This window comes from Leptosomus discolor, chromosome 13 (genome assembly GCF_034619465.1).
Source record: "Leptosomus discolor isolate bLepDis1 chromosome 13, bLepDis1.hap2, whole genome shotgun sequence".
In the NCBI taxonomy this organism is placed as follows: domain Eukaryota; kingdom Metazoa; phylum Chordata; class Aves; order Leptosomiformes; family Leptosomidae; genus Leptosomus; species Leptosomus discolor.
In genome coordinates this window covers 14,444,623-14,456,749 of record NC_141403.1, presented here as the reverse complement: position 1 = coordinate 14,456,749, position 12,127 = coordinate 14,444,623, and positions in this window count along the sequence as shown.

Below are 12,127 nucleotides of genomic sequence, written 5' to 3'. Positions count from 1 at the left end.
AATACCAACAAAAGCATACAAGGTTATACTCAGTCAAATGAATATGCCGCAGTCACCACCAACAGGAGCACAGTACCTCAGAAGCAGGGAAGAGGCCAGAGGAGGAGCATAAAGAAGAAGGAGAACTCCAGCACAAACCCCACAGGAGCTCTTCTTCCTCAGCCAACCTCCCCCCTTTATAACACTCCTGACATGACGGGATGGGCTGCACCTGTAGCTCCCTCAGGGCAGCTGCCCTGGCTGACCAAACTGCTAACGGCTGCCTGGCACGGCTGGGCTGGGAGCCTAACCCAGCCAAACTGGGACACCTGTTCCCCCTATTTTAAGGATATTGTGATAGATCCAAAGAAACTGTTTTGCCTTTACTGACATCACAATGGTGTTTCAGAAACGTCCTGTGGAGAATCTCCCATTACCCCGAGTTACCTTGCAAACACACTCGTCAAGAAAAGGTGCTTGCTGAGAAATTAAACAGCTGCTGTGCTTCGGTGTCTGGCGGGGTTTTGGTTGTGGGGTGTGGGCTACAGAGGCGGCTCCTGTAAGAGGCTTCGAGAAGCTCCCCCGGCTCCAATTTCGGACCCGCCTCTGGGCAAGGCCCGACCAATGGCAACTTTGCGAATGACTATTTAAGAGTGAAAGAAGGGGTTATTTGCTGTCTTTGTTTCTTTGTTTCTTTGCTTTGTTAGTTTGGCTGTTTCTGTTAGTGAGGGGGAGAGAGAAGGGGGGTGGGCGAGGGACAGGGACAACCCCGTGTACACCCCGGTCAGTGAGGAAGGAGAGGGGGGCTGTGCCGGAGCAGAGGTTCCGCTGCGGCCCGCGGTGGGGTGGCGGCTGAGCCCCTGGAGTCCAGCGGTGGCTCAGAGGTCGTCCTGCAGCCCACGGAGGGCCCCGGGCCGGAGGAGCAAGGACCGGGCCCGAAGGAGACTGAGAGTCCAAGGCAACCCGCGCTGGAGCCCCCCGTCGGTGGGAGGGCGGCAGCCCCGGGAGGGCCCCGCGCTGGGGCGGGTTGGGGAGCTGCGGCCCCGCGGGAAGGACTCGCGTTGGGGCGGTTGGCGGAGGAATGTCTGCCGGGAGAGGGACCCCGCGGTGGGGCAGGGGAGGGCTGCGAGGGCCCCTCTCCCTGAGGGGGAAGGAGCAGCGGAGACCCCTTGTGCCGGACGGGCTGTGACCCCCATTCCCTGCCCCTGCGCTGCTGGGGGGGGAAGAGGGAGCAGAGCTGAGCCCGGGAAGGCCGGAGGGGTGGGGGGGAAGGTGTGTTGTATTTCAGACCTGGTTGTATCTGTCGTTATCCTTGATGGTGGTGGTTGTTGGTATTACATTGATGTTGTGATCCCCAAGTTGAGTCTCATGACCGTAACTGGTGACTGAGCCCTCCCTGTCCTGGCTCTCGACCCTCAGGCCTTTTTGGTTGTGTTTTCTCCTCCTCCTCCCTCAGGGGACGGGGTAGGGGTGAGCGGGCGGTTGCAGGGGGCTCTTGTTGCCAGCTGAGTAAGCTCAAACCACGCAGCAACCCATTAATTCGTCTAAACAGACTAAATTCTAACTAGCACAATTAAAAGTGCAATAGGGCATTATATTTACATGGTGTACATAGGTATATTTCTAGAAAAGGCTGTGTATTTATGTTGTGCTCGCTACACAAGATAGGCGATCAAAGTGAGAGAAAAGTGTGAACCTGAAGGGACGTTCTGTAGATGTTTTTGAAAATCTCACAGATGGCACTTTCACTCTGTAATGTAAATTTTTATGCATCAAAAGAAATAAAGACAAGGATAGCATGGTAGTTTTGAAGAAGAGAGATCCATTGCCTCAGAGGATAACCTCCAACTAAGAATAAGGGCTGTCTAGGGATTTCAACAAGGAACATAACACCCTCCTAAAGAAATTGCTTTCTTTGCCATTCATGGCTTGCACTGACTGGCATCATGCTGGACTTAGTCACCACCACACTGTAGCAAAATGCAGATGTATAGTCCTATCTCCCTCATTTTACAAAGGCTCTCCTCTAAGTTGGTATTACTTGGTAGAAGAAACCACTGCTAACAGTGTAGTAAGTGGTTATTGCCAGTTAGGATGATGCAATTTTAGACACACAGACACACCCCACCACCCCCAATCACATCTGAAACTATGATGAAAGATTCTGGCTTTGACAATCGGGATTCAAATTACATTCAACTAGCTTTACAATAGCCCAGTACAAAGGACTTTAAAAAACCCAGGATTTTTTAAAGTACTGATTTTGAGCTCTCTCCTAATTCTCACTATGGAAACACATCCAATGTATGTATGATAGCTCTGCAAGGTTATGGTAAGTGATGTAACTTTAGTCCTGAGACCTACACAGCTAACACCAGGTTTATGGCTTTCAAAGCCTTCACATCTATTCCAGCCTCCTAAACCACTGTACCCACAGAACCTTCCAGGACACTTTTGCTTTCCATATACTTTTTTTTTTTTCTTCTTCCTTTGGCCCTGTGTTTTGAAGTAGTCATCTGGACCCAAACACTATGACAGTCTCCTTCATTCAGTATCCAAAATCCAATGAAGCAGCACTTTTTGACAATTAGCTTCTCTGTCCTGGTAACTTGCATATACCTCAGCTTCTTTAAGGGTATGGTTCTTTGTAGGACAAAGCAAAGGGATAATTCAACGAAGCCTGGAAGAACTATATTAGATAAGAAGTGGAAGAGTGGGCCTGTCTTTTATGAAAGCACAGGAAAAAGTAGTTTTCCTGTGCTGTTGAGTCTCTCTTACAGATCCTGAACCTCTCATCTCTTATATAAATAGTATCAGCTGCTCTCTTCCCACAAGCATCACCAGACTCCCAAAACGATGGAGAAAGAAGGCAAAAAAGCTCTGACTACCTCTGGAGGCTATGGCCAGCTGTTTTTCCCAGAAGGCAGGACACAGCAAATTAAAGTACCTTTCCCACATCAGCACTCTTAAAACTCTTGATGCCTGCAGTTTCCAGTTCCTAAAGAAACCGACATAATTTTCATCAAAATTGTTGACTACAGGGATGAGCGAGTGCACAGTGCCTCCAGCTACAAAAAAAAAGTCTATCACAAACCTGAGACCCTGTTCCAAGAGCTCCTCTGGCCCCTGCGTGGTGGCACTACAGGCACTGTGAATAAACTTGTTTGAACTTCAGCTCTCACCCTCATGCCCAAGCATAGCCACCCAAAGCTTGCTATCTATTTCAGCAGTTGGGCAGCTTCATAAATAGTTCCTAGAGGCAGCAGTGGTAGAAAAGCCTTAGGACCCACCTCTGCCTACAGAATCCAGGTAGCAGATGGTGGACACTTTGCTCCCTAATTGTCTTTTTAACAGACTGGTTTTACCTTGTTAGGACTCATCCTAAAGAAAAAAACAAAGTTAGTAGTAATCAAAACTTTTCAACCAATATTATTTAATCATAAAGAAAACAAATGAGTTATACAGACAAAGCAAATACATTCCACTTGACGTGATATAAGAATTCCTTCACTAACATCACAGGAAGTTATTAAGCATTATCAAGGGAAACTAATCATAGCCTGATGAGCCTCCCTGAGTTTCTAGCACATCTTTTCTTCTTTGGTTTTTTTTTGCCTTTCTGGCTATAGTGTTGACAATTAAAACTATCTAAGACACCTTCCAGTGCTAGCTTTGCCACTCACCCAACACTATTAAAGGTCCATGATAGCACAGTATGGCTGCGAGAGCCACCATGCAAGAAATAAAACAGTGACTCCTGCCCATGCAAGGCAAGTACCATGCTCTTCACCCACCTTCTCCTCTCTGTACACCCTGGTGTCAGAGTCTTGCTAGCCTGATGACCTGCATAATCTTGGACAAGAAAACAGCACTGAAACCTATGCACTCGACATTAAGAATACGTCCCTTTAAGAGAAGAATGACTGAATTCTACATCTGCATTTAAATAGCATTAAGGCCTTCATTAAGGCCATTTAGGCATGAATAAAGGTATAAATTTTTGCAATGTACTGCTGCAAGACCCAACCTAACTAGTGCTAATTAAATGTCTCAATTCGGACCTGAAGTTGCTCATAACAGCCACTGGAGGGAAACTAATATACAGAAAGCAAAGTCCCCGGCCACACAGCCAGGAAGCTCTGTTTGTCACTGCACTGCTTTTTAATATACCTAAAGTGAAATTGGATAGAAATTAGTGACACTGTCAGTTAAAGCACAGTGAAATGGAAGTATAAAAGCCATCATTAAGGGTAGAAATATGTATGGGTTTTTAATTATATATTGATCATATTTATTATCTGTTGGGATTTAATGCTCTTCTGAAGCTGCTTTACCCCAATGTGTAATTTGGGTTTTTGTCACTTTCTTTCTCTTTTCTAAATATAAAGTCCCTTTGTATATTCTTAAGAATAAAGTTCTATGCATAGTTCACATCTTCACAGCATCTCTGCTACTAGCACATAAAAATTAAATATTCTCTAATAAGTTCGTGTTAATGAACTTTAGCCATAAACAGACATCTATTCAAGAGAAACTGTGTTATTCAGGAACTCTATGGCACTTTCGTGTTGCAGAAGTATTTAATAAGAAGCATGAAGATTTAATAAAAATCTTTAATAAAAAACTACCAAACCTTTCCATATCTCCATCGTATCACCTGGGTACAAGCTCTTTAAAATAAGAGCTTGAAAGACTAAAGTGTTCATTCTAGCTTGTTGTAAAGCAGCCACCAACAACTGTCACTTACAGGATTTAATTTGTGGGAGATCTCTAAGGCTGAAAACTTCTCCCTCCTGAGAAATTGTAGAAATCAAATGCTAACGTCACCCGAAACTAAGCAATGCAGGGGAATGTATGTTGTCCTGAGGAACAGCTAGGCATGCGCAGAGGATTAACAAGACAATATGACTAGTTACAGCCTATTTTTAGTAGTACTCTGATTTTAAACATATTTGTATTCTTGAAAGCTGCCTGGTATTTCCATTCGAAGAAACGAATGAAGGCTGAAAAGGAGTGAAAAGCGGAAGATGAGGCAAGCAGATGATCCTCTATGTTTACATTCTTTGAGGAGAGGAAAGCTTGTATCGGTCTAGATCTTGGGTTCAGCATAAAGCTGCTTGAAAGGGACAGTCTCTCCCCAGCAGTGAGAAATGCAGAAGAGGCCATGCTTCTTGAGGTATTCAAACGTCTCCGCTATGCCAACACTGAGAAGTGTGGGAAGGCTGCTGAGAATTCAGGTTCATAATTTATTTCCTTGATAATCAATCAAGAAATGAAAAAGAGTAAGACAAGGGAAAAAAGGCATGGGAAAGCTTCTTCCATGGTAATGCACAGGCCAATTAAATTAAATTAGCACTGGGAATCTAGAAAACACAGGCCTAAGAAATTATAATAACAGTTATAAAAATTGTGCTGGGGTTTCCACTGTTGAGTGGATTTCTCAGTAAAAAGAAATAATAATTAATTTTGCTAGCCATAAAAATCCATGAACATTACCTCATCTTCTGTTAAAAATACTTCAATATTTTTATCCTAAGACAAACATCATTTCAAGATGTTTTTATAAATGCTGCTCTTCATTTAATATTCCTTCCTGCTCTTTCTCCTTGATTTCTTCAATAAGCATTGATTAATTATTTCCTATTTTCATTGGTGTCCCTAGTGTAAGCTATTTCAGTCCTGTTAAGTGGTTAGTCTTGGAAGGAACTGGCAATCCTGATTTAGTCAAATTTAATTTTTGGATTGAATACTCTGATTTTAACAATTCTGTCAGTTTTCACTGAAAAAAATGCTGTGCAGAAAAGAATTATTTTGTGAACCAAATTATGTCTATTCCTGCATATATTGTTATCCCCACTTTTTCTTAGCCCCCAAAATGCATATTTGAACTATGATACCCAGAGTTCCCTTCCAAACAGGACTTTTCTATGGTTCTATTATTCAATATCTTGTTTAGGTTGACTCTCAGTTGAAATGGAAAGACTAATTTGTTTAATATTAAAATGAAAGTTAAGTTTGTATGACGATCTCCATTTATGCCTCAGCTCATCTCGGTTTTCTGTTCTCTTGCTTTACTTTAGTTTCTGCATTAAAGCACTAATCTAAAAATATCTTCTAAAATAAAAGATTTTTTCCCAATTATTCAGAAGGTTCCAGAAGTTCCTATAGCTAGCTGAGACTTCTTTTACAGCTCTGCTGGCTGTTCACATCAACAGCAGAGAGTCCCCAAAACAAACAGCTTAGTCTGGAGAAGTTGTTTGTGTGAAGTTGAAGACTGCGTCATGATGAATATTTATGTGGGAATGAATTGAGGTTGCACAGATAAAGCACGCTTCCCTGACTTAAAAGAAATGTGGTACGTGATAGATACATACATTATTCACACGCAAAATGGGATCAGAGTCTTTTAATAGAAGTGTTCCTGAAGCCACATCCTTTCCCTCTGCCTGGATCAGGTCTGTAACAAGCAGGACCGTTCCTCATCGTAGAAGAAAGCTGTGATGGCTTTCTGCTCTGTCTTTCAGATTGTGCAAGTCAGAGGTTTTTAAGTGTTACAATTTGGTAGACTTCGATCAGATTTTCTCAGATCAAAAACCATATTCACAATACAAAAAATATTACAAGCCCCTGATTCAAACATGGCTCAACAGACTTTTTAAATAAATCTTTATAAAGATATTTAAGAGAGATCAGCAGAAGCCTCATAAGTTTGTTATTCAAATTCCTTTAGAAGTAGCAACAAACTAAAGGCTACAGGGAAATCAACAGTTATGCCTAGGACAACAGTGCACTATGTTATCTGATAACACTGCTAAGCATACAAAAACTCCAACTTGCTTTGCTTCTACTCTTCGCTGTTTTATGCAGTACCTCAGAAAATTACCTTATCCCACAATTTGCATTTTAAATCTCTTTCTGTTTTCTTACTTCATTTGCTCAGAACCTAGTTTTCAAGCAAGCTGACCTACTTTATCTTATTTTGGTACTTGCAGTAAATTCCCCTAAGCTTGTCTACTCCAACATTGCTTAAAATACCTTCTATGTACCGGTAATCACTTCTCTTAAAGCAAAATGATCTATCACGACTGATGCAAGAATGATAAACTATTAGTCCTTCTGAAAGTCAACAAGATGTTTTTACATTGCAACTGTATGTTTCTCATTACACTGTGAAAATGGCTGAGGTATTCTGGAAGTTAAACAAAAACATTCAGGTTGAAACAGACTTCAGCAGGTGAAATTTAGCCTAAATCCCATTTTGTAGAGTTTTAAGCAAAGAAAAAGAGAGTCTAATAATGGCACATACAAGGCACCTTTAATAGAGGTGGCACTAATGGCCCCACTTTTATTAAACTTAAAACTTTTATTCTTTTATCATCGGTAACAAACTAAAATACTGCTTTAAGAGCTGCCAAACTGTTTACTGTATTTATATGAAAGAGGCTCTCCAAAAAGAATTGGTAAGTTGTTTTACTGCTATGCTCAGATATGACAAGGTGCAAAAAAATACCATGGTGATGAGTGAGAGATGATTCGATAGAATTAGATGTGGATAGCTGTTGCTCTACAACTATTATATTTGTAGCTGAATTCCCACTAGAAGCCTTATTTTGGTCCCACTTTAAGAATCTTCACACAACCAGTAAAAGTGGTGTACAAAATTTGTGGTGAAGGTTGAAGTTGTTCGGTGAAAACTGAGGCATTATATTGTGTGTGTGTGTGTTATAGAAACTAGAAGGGCTCACTGCAGTCCAAAATAATTTGCCCATCTATTTTTTTATTTACTGATCTATCAGTGAAACAAAACAGAAGCTTGAAACAATGAGCTTAAAATAATTCATGGGGTTCATGTAGCTGAGATTTGCACAGGTCTAGCAAGCATTTGGTGACTGCATTGATTTATCAGTTAAAATTGGCTCCACAGATTACTAGTATTTAAAAAACCAATTCAAGGTGAATTACGAAGCTGATTTTTCCTCCTGGAGATCACAGCTCTGGAGACAATGTTGGGAAGGACAGACTATAGGAAGGAGACGTTATAAATCCTGGGGTGTCCTGCAAAGAGCTTGGAGAGGAAAGGCAGCCAGGGCATTCACACACAATACGAAGACTACCATACTGATACCTTTGCATAGCTTTTCAGGTCATGGGGAAGTGAACTACACTGCAGTTTTGGGTATCTCTCAACGAGAAGACCAAGGCAAAAGATACAGTTTTCTTCTGGTGTTCTGTCTTTGGACTTCCTGAGATTTGCTGGAGGTCAGAGACTCATCTAATCTCCATACATTTCACATAGAGAAGATTTACTGGTGTAGCTGTGCTTACTGATAGGCTTTCTATCAGCAACATAGATTCCAGCCTTTAGGGAGCAAAGCATGTATTGAAGAACAGTAGTTTCCTTTTCCCATATACCAGCAATGATACAGTAGGGCAGCACAGGCACACTACGTGTACAGTTCAGTGCTTATTATTAACCTTAGGAACAAAAGTAATAGTATTAATCCCACGAGAAGCAAGTACGGTTTTGACAAGTGCCTATGAAACAGAGATGTTCACCATCTGGGTACATCCTAGACCCTTTATCCATGAGAAAAATTAACCTCAACGGGAGTTTTGCAAATATCTAGTGTTTGACACAGCACACACTTGTCTGCGTTTTTTTCCTTCTACCACATAGCTTTCTCTTTAAGAAACCCCAAAACCTTGCAACAGTTTTCACTAATCATCATGGAGGTCCTGAAAAATCTTGAGGAAAAAATATCAAAATCATTTAGAAATAATATCCCAGTGCAGGCTCTGAATTTATAGTTTCTGAATTCATGGCACTATTCTGACTAAGATATAGAAAAACAGTAGAGCAAAATTGTAGTCAGAATATGGATAAACTCATTCACTGATACAGGGACTAATCAAAGCAACAAGAAGATGAACAAATGTCCAGCCCCAGGAAAGCTTCTCCTTGCCTTATCAAACTTCTTATAGATCCATTTAACTGGGGTCTTTTTAATTCCCACATAGTTGCATTTTCAAGGCAACTGCAGTTACTACATTTGTTTGAGTTTGATGACAAACACTCATCTTTCTGTTAAAACTTCAAGCAATGTATAAATCTCAAAAACCTACATAAGGAACTATTGTTAAATCAAATTTATTATAAAACCAGAAGAATACAAATTATTTTCATATGTTCAAGAAATATGTAAATTTCAGTCCTTTTTAAGAAACAGTAAAGATGCTTCTTTATAAGAATAATATCTGTAGGTTTACTTAGTAGAATTGTGTTACTCCTTGAAGTAGAGCCATCTTGTGGACATACTCAGCTGCTGCGTATGACTGGAAACCACCTCTAGTTACTTATTTCTTAGGTGGGACTACATTGAAAGCAAGAAACAAAAAAACAATTTAAAGCGTTTTACTTGAAGTTCAGATCTAACTACATGTTTGGGTTTTTTTTTTTTCATTAACTGTCCCCACAACTCAAAAAAAGACGTGGACAGACTGGAGAGGGTCCAAAGGAGGGCCACGAAGATGATCAAAGAGCTGGAGAATCTGCCCCATGAGGAGATCGAAGGAGTTAGGTCTTTTCTCCCTGGAGGAGTTTCAGGAGGGACCTTCTCTCCCCTCTGGAGAAGAGAAGGCTTAAGAGGGCCCTCATCACGGTATTCCTGTATTTAAAGGGTGACTACAAAGACGATGGAGGAGAGCCATAGGGAGCCACACGGAGAAGACAAGGGGCCACGAGTGCAAGTTGCACCAGGAGAGTTTCATCTCAGTATAAGAAGAACATTTTTTACAGTGAGAGTAATCATTTACTAGAACAACCTCCCCAGGGACGTAGTAGAATCCCCATCGCTGGAGGTCTTCAAGATGCAATTGTACAGAGTGCTAGATAATCGCATCTAGGCTACCTTTCCCATAAGAGGTTGAACCAGATGATCTGTCAAGGGATCCCCTTCGAGCTCCCTTCCCCATAGATCAGTCCTGGGCTGTTCTATGATTATGTGATTCTATAATGAGAATCATAGGTAACTAGTACTACCAAAAAACTAAGCCAGTCATTAAGCTCTGATTTGGATGACTAACCTTAGAAAATGTTGAAGATTATTCCATGAAAGATTCTCCAAAGAATATTCAGATCAGAAAACTGCATCATACTGACTTTCTCACTGTAAATTCTTGAAAATCCCAGTCCGCAGTAATCTGGAAGTAGTGATGACCACTATTCCTCTGGGCAAAGAAGACAGGCTGCTTATTATAAGTCGTAAGAAAAAAAAGTAAGAATACTTCTCCCTCAAGATCCAATTTGCTCTTGTAGGTCATTGAAGGATCTTTCAGGGGACCAAACATTTTGTTTGGCATTTTATAAAGTAGAGTATCTATATCAGTGTTTGGCCGAGTGGCCTGTTTTTCAAGGATGCTACCTATCCACAGTTGTTATTACATTGGCTGCTATTTCGAACTTATTTATAAAGCATGTAATTTTACAGTGCATATTCTGCCAGGTCTCCTCTGTGACCCGGAATATATCACTCACTTTCCCTGTTACTCACTGAGCATACACTGTATATGCTCAGGAGCACTTTTTTAGGGGAAATGATCCAAGCTGAACTAATTTGGCCAAATTATGGCATTTCTTTCACTATTTGGGAAGCAGCTCATGATTCTGCAAATGCTGTTGTAGGTGCCGAGCTCTGAAAATCACCTTTACAAAACTGAGTATGTGCATCAACATTTGGGCACCAAATATTAACTCCCCAACTTTCACCATTCACTTTGGGTTTTTTTCACGGTTTTATTGCATTGTTGGAGGAGTAGCAAATTCTCCTGTGTGACCCAATGACAAAAGTGTACAGCCACTAATCCCAGCATCCCAGCTCTTCAGTCCAGATTGATTTAGAGTCTACTTATCCAAATTCAAGCTCTGGTTTTAGCTGAAAGCTGAAATCTTTCACACATGCCCTAAGAGATGGTATATCCTTATGGTCCATAAAAACTTTCCATCAAGACACAGCAGCACCGCAATAATGGCGAAACGTCCTCTGCTGTGGTGTAACTGCTTATATGTTTTGCAAGAAGATTGCAACCCGGACGCTATATAATCATGTGGTAAAACATGTAATAGAAGCAAGAGCTATTGGATGCTCTTCTCAGAGCTAAGGCATCTCTCCAATAATTGGTAAGCATTTTGAAGGGTATAAGAGAACAACATCTAAAGTGTGCCGGATCCTGCTAATATTTGCACTGGCAAAATTTCCGTTGTATGGTGCAGTCCGAGACCGTTGATGCTTTCAGTTAAAAGGCACCTATTTATTTTATGCTAATGTAGGGTGTTGGGGTTTTTTTCCAGTGAATGCTAACACACAACTCGTTGCTTGGTAAATACATATTCTAGAGGACGTTTGCTAAATCATTTGACACGAATAGATCTGTCACAACAACAATTCTGTTTCCTGCATCCAGGAACTAAAACCTGTGGCCGATTTGCTCTAATTCGTTTGTCGTAAAGAAATATAGGAATTGTACCTCCCTTCATTTCTTCATACAGCAGTATATAAATAGTGGCATCTATTAATATAATACTGGTCACTGGAAAAAACTAGGAGACAAACCCAATGACCTAATACAGCAAGGCCATCACAGAATCCAAAGAGGCGCTGCATGAGTGAAGAGGTTCACGTACACATCGATGTTACTGAAGTAAGAGGCTCTAAGCTATAGTAAGGTATACATCAAGCATAATGGTGAACATATGACCTTTGTTTTAAGATTTAGAGGCACACTGCTTCATCCAGTAGCCATGTGTGCCCAAAAAAAAGACAATTTATGAAATATTATAGCTGAGATTATGAAGAACACGGAGATGGATGAAGCAGAAGGAGAGCCCATTTGAGACACAGTCGGAGTAACCTGGATTTGTCCAGGACCTCTTGTGAGGAGGGCTGCCACTGCCTTTGAACCGGCTGACATCAAGCACCAGCCTTCCCTCCACGGCCCACATGCTGCTGGAGTACTACTACTGCCAGCACTGTCTGCGGGAGCGAGCAAACCCGAGCGTCACCTATTATTTTCTGCTGCTGTCGCACCCAAAGCCTTCCTCCCACAGCACCGTTAGTCAGTGTGTGGGCAAGAAGCCGTCTGTGCGCACAGG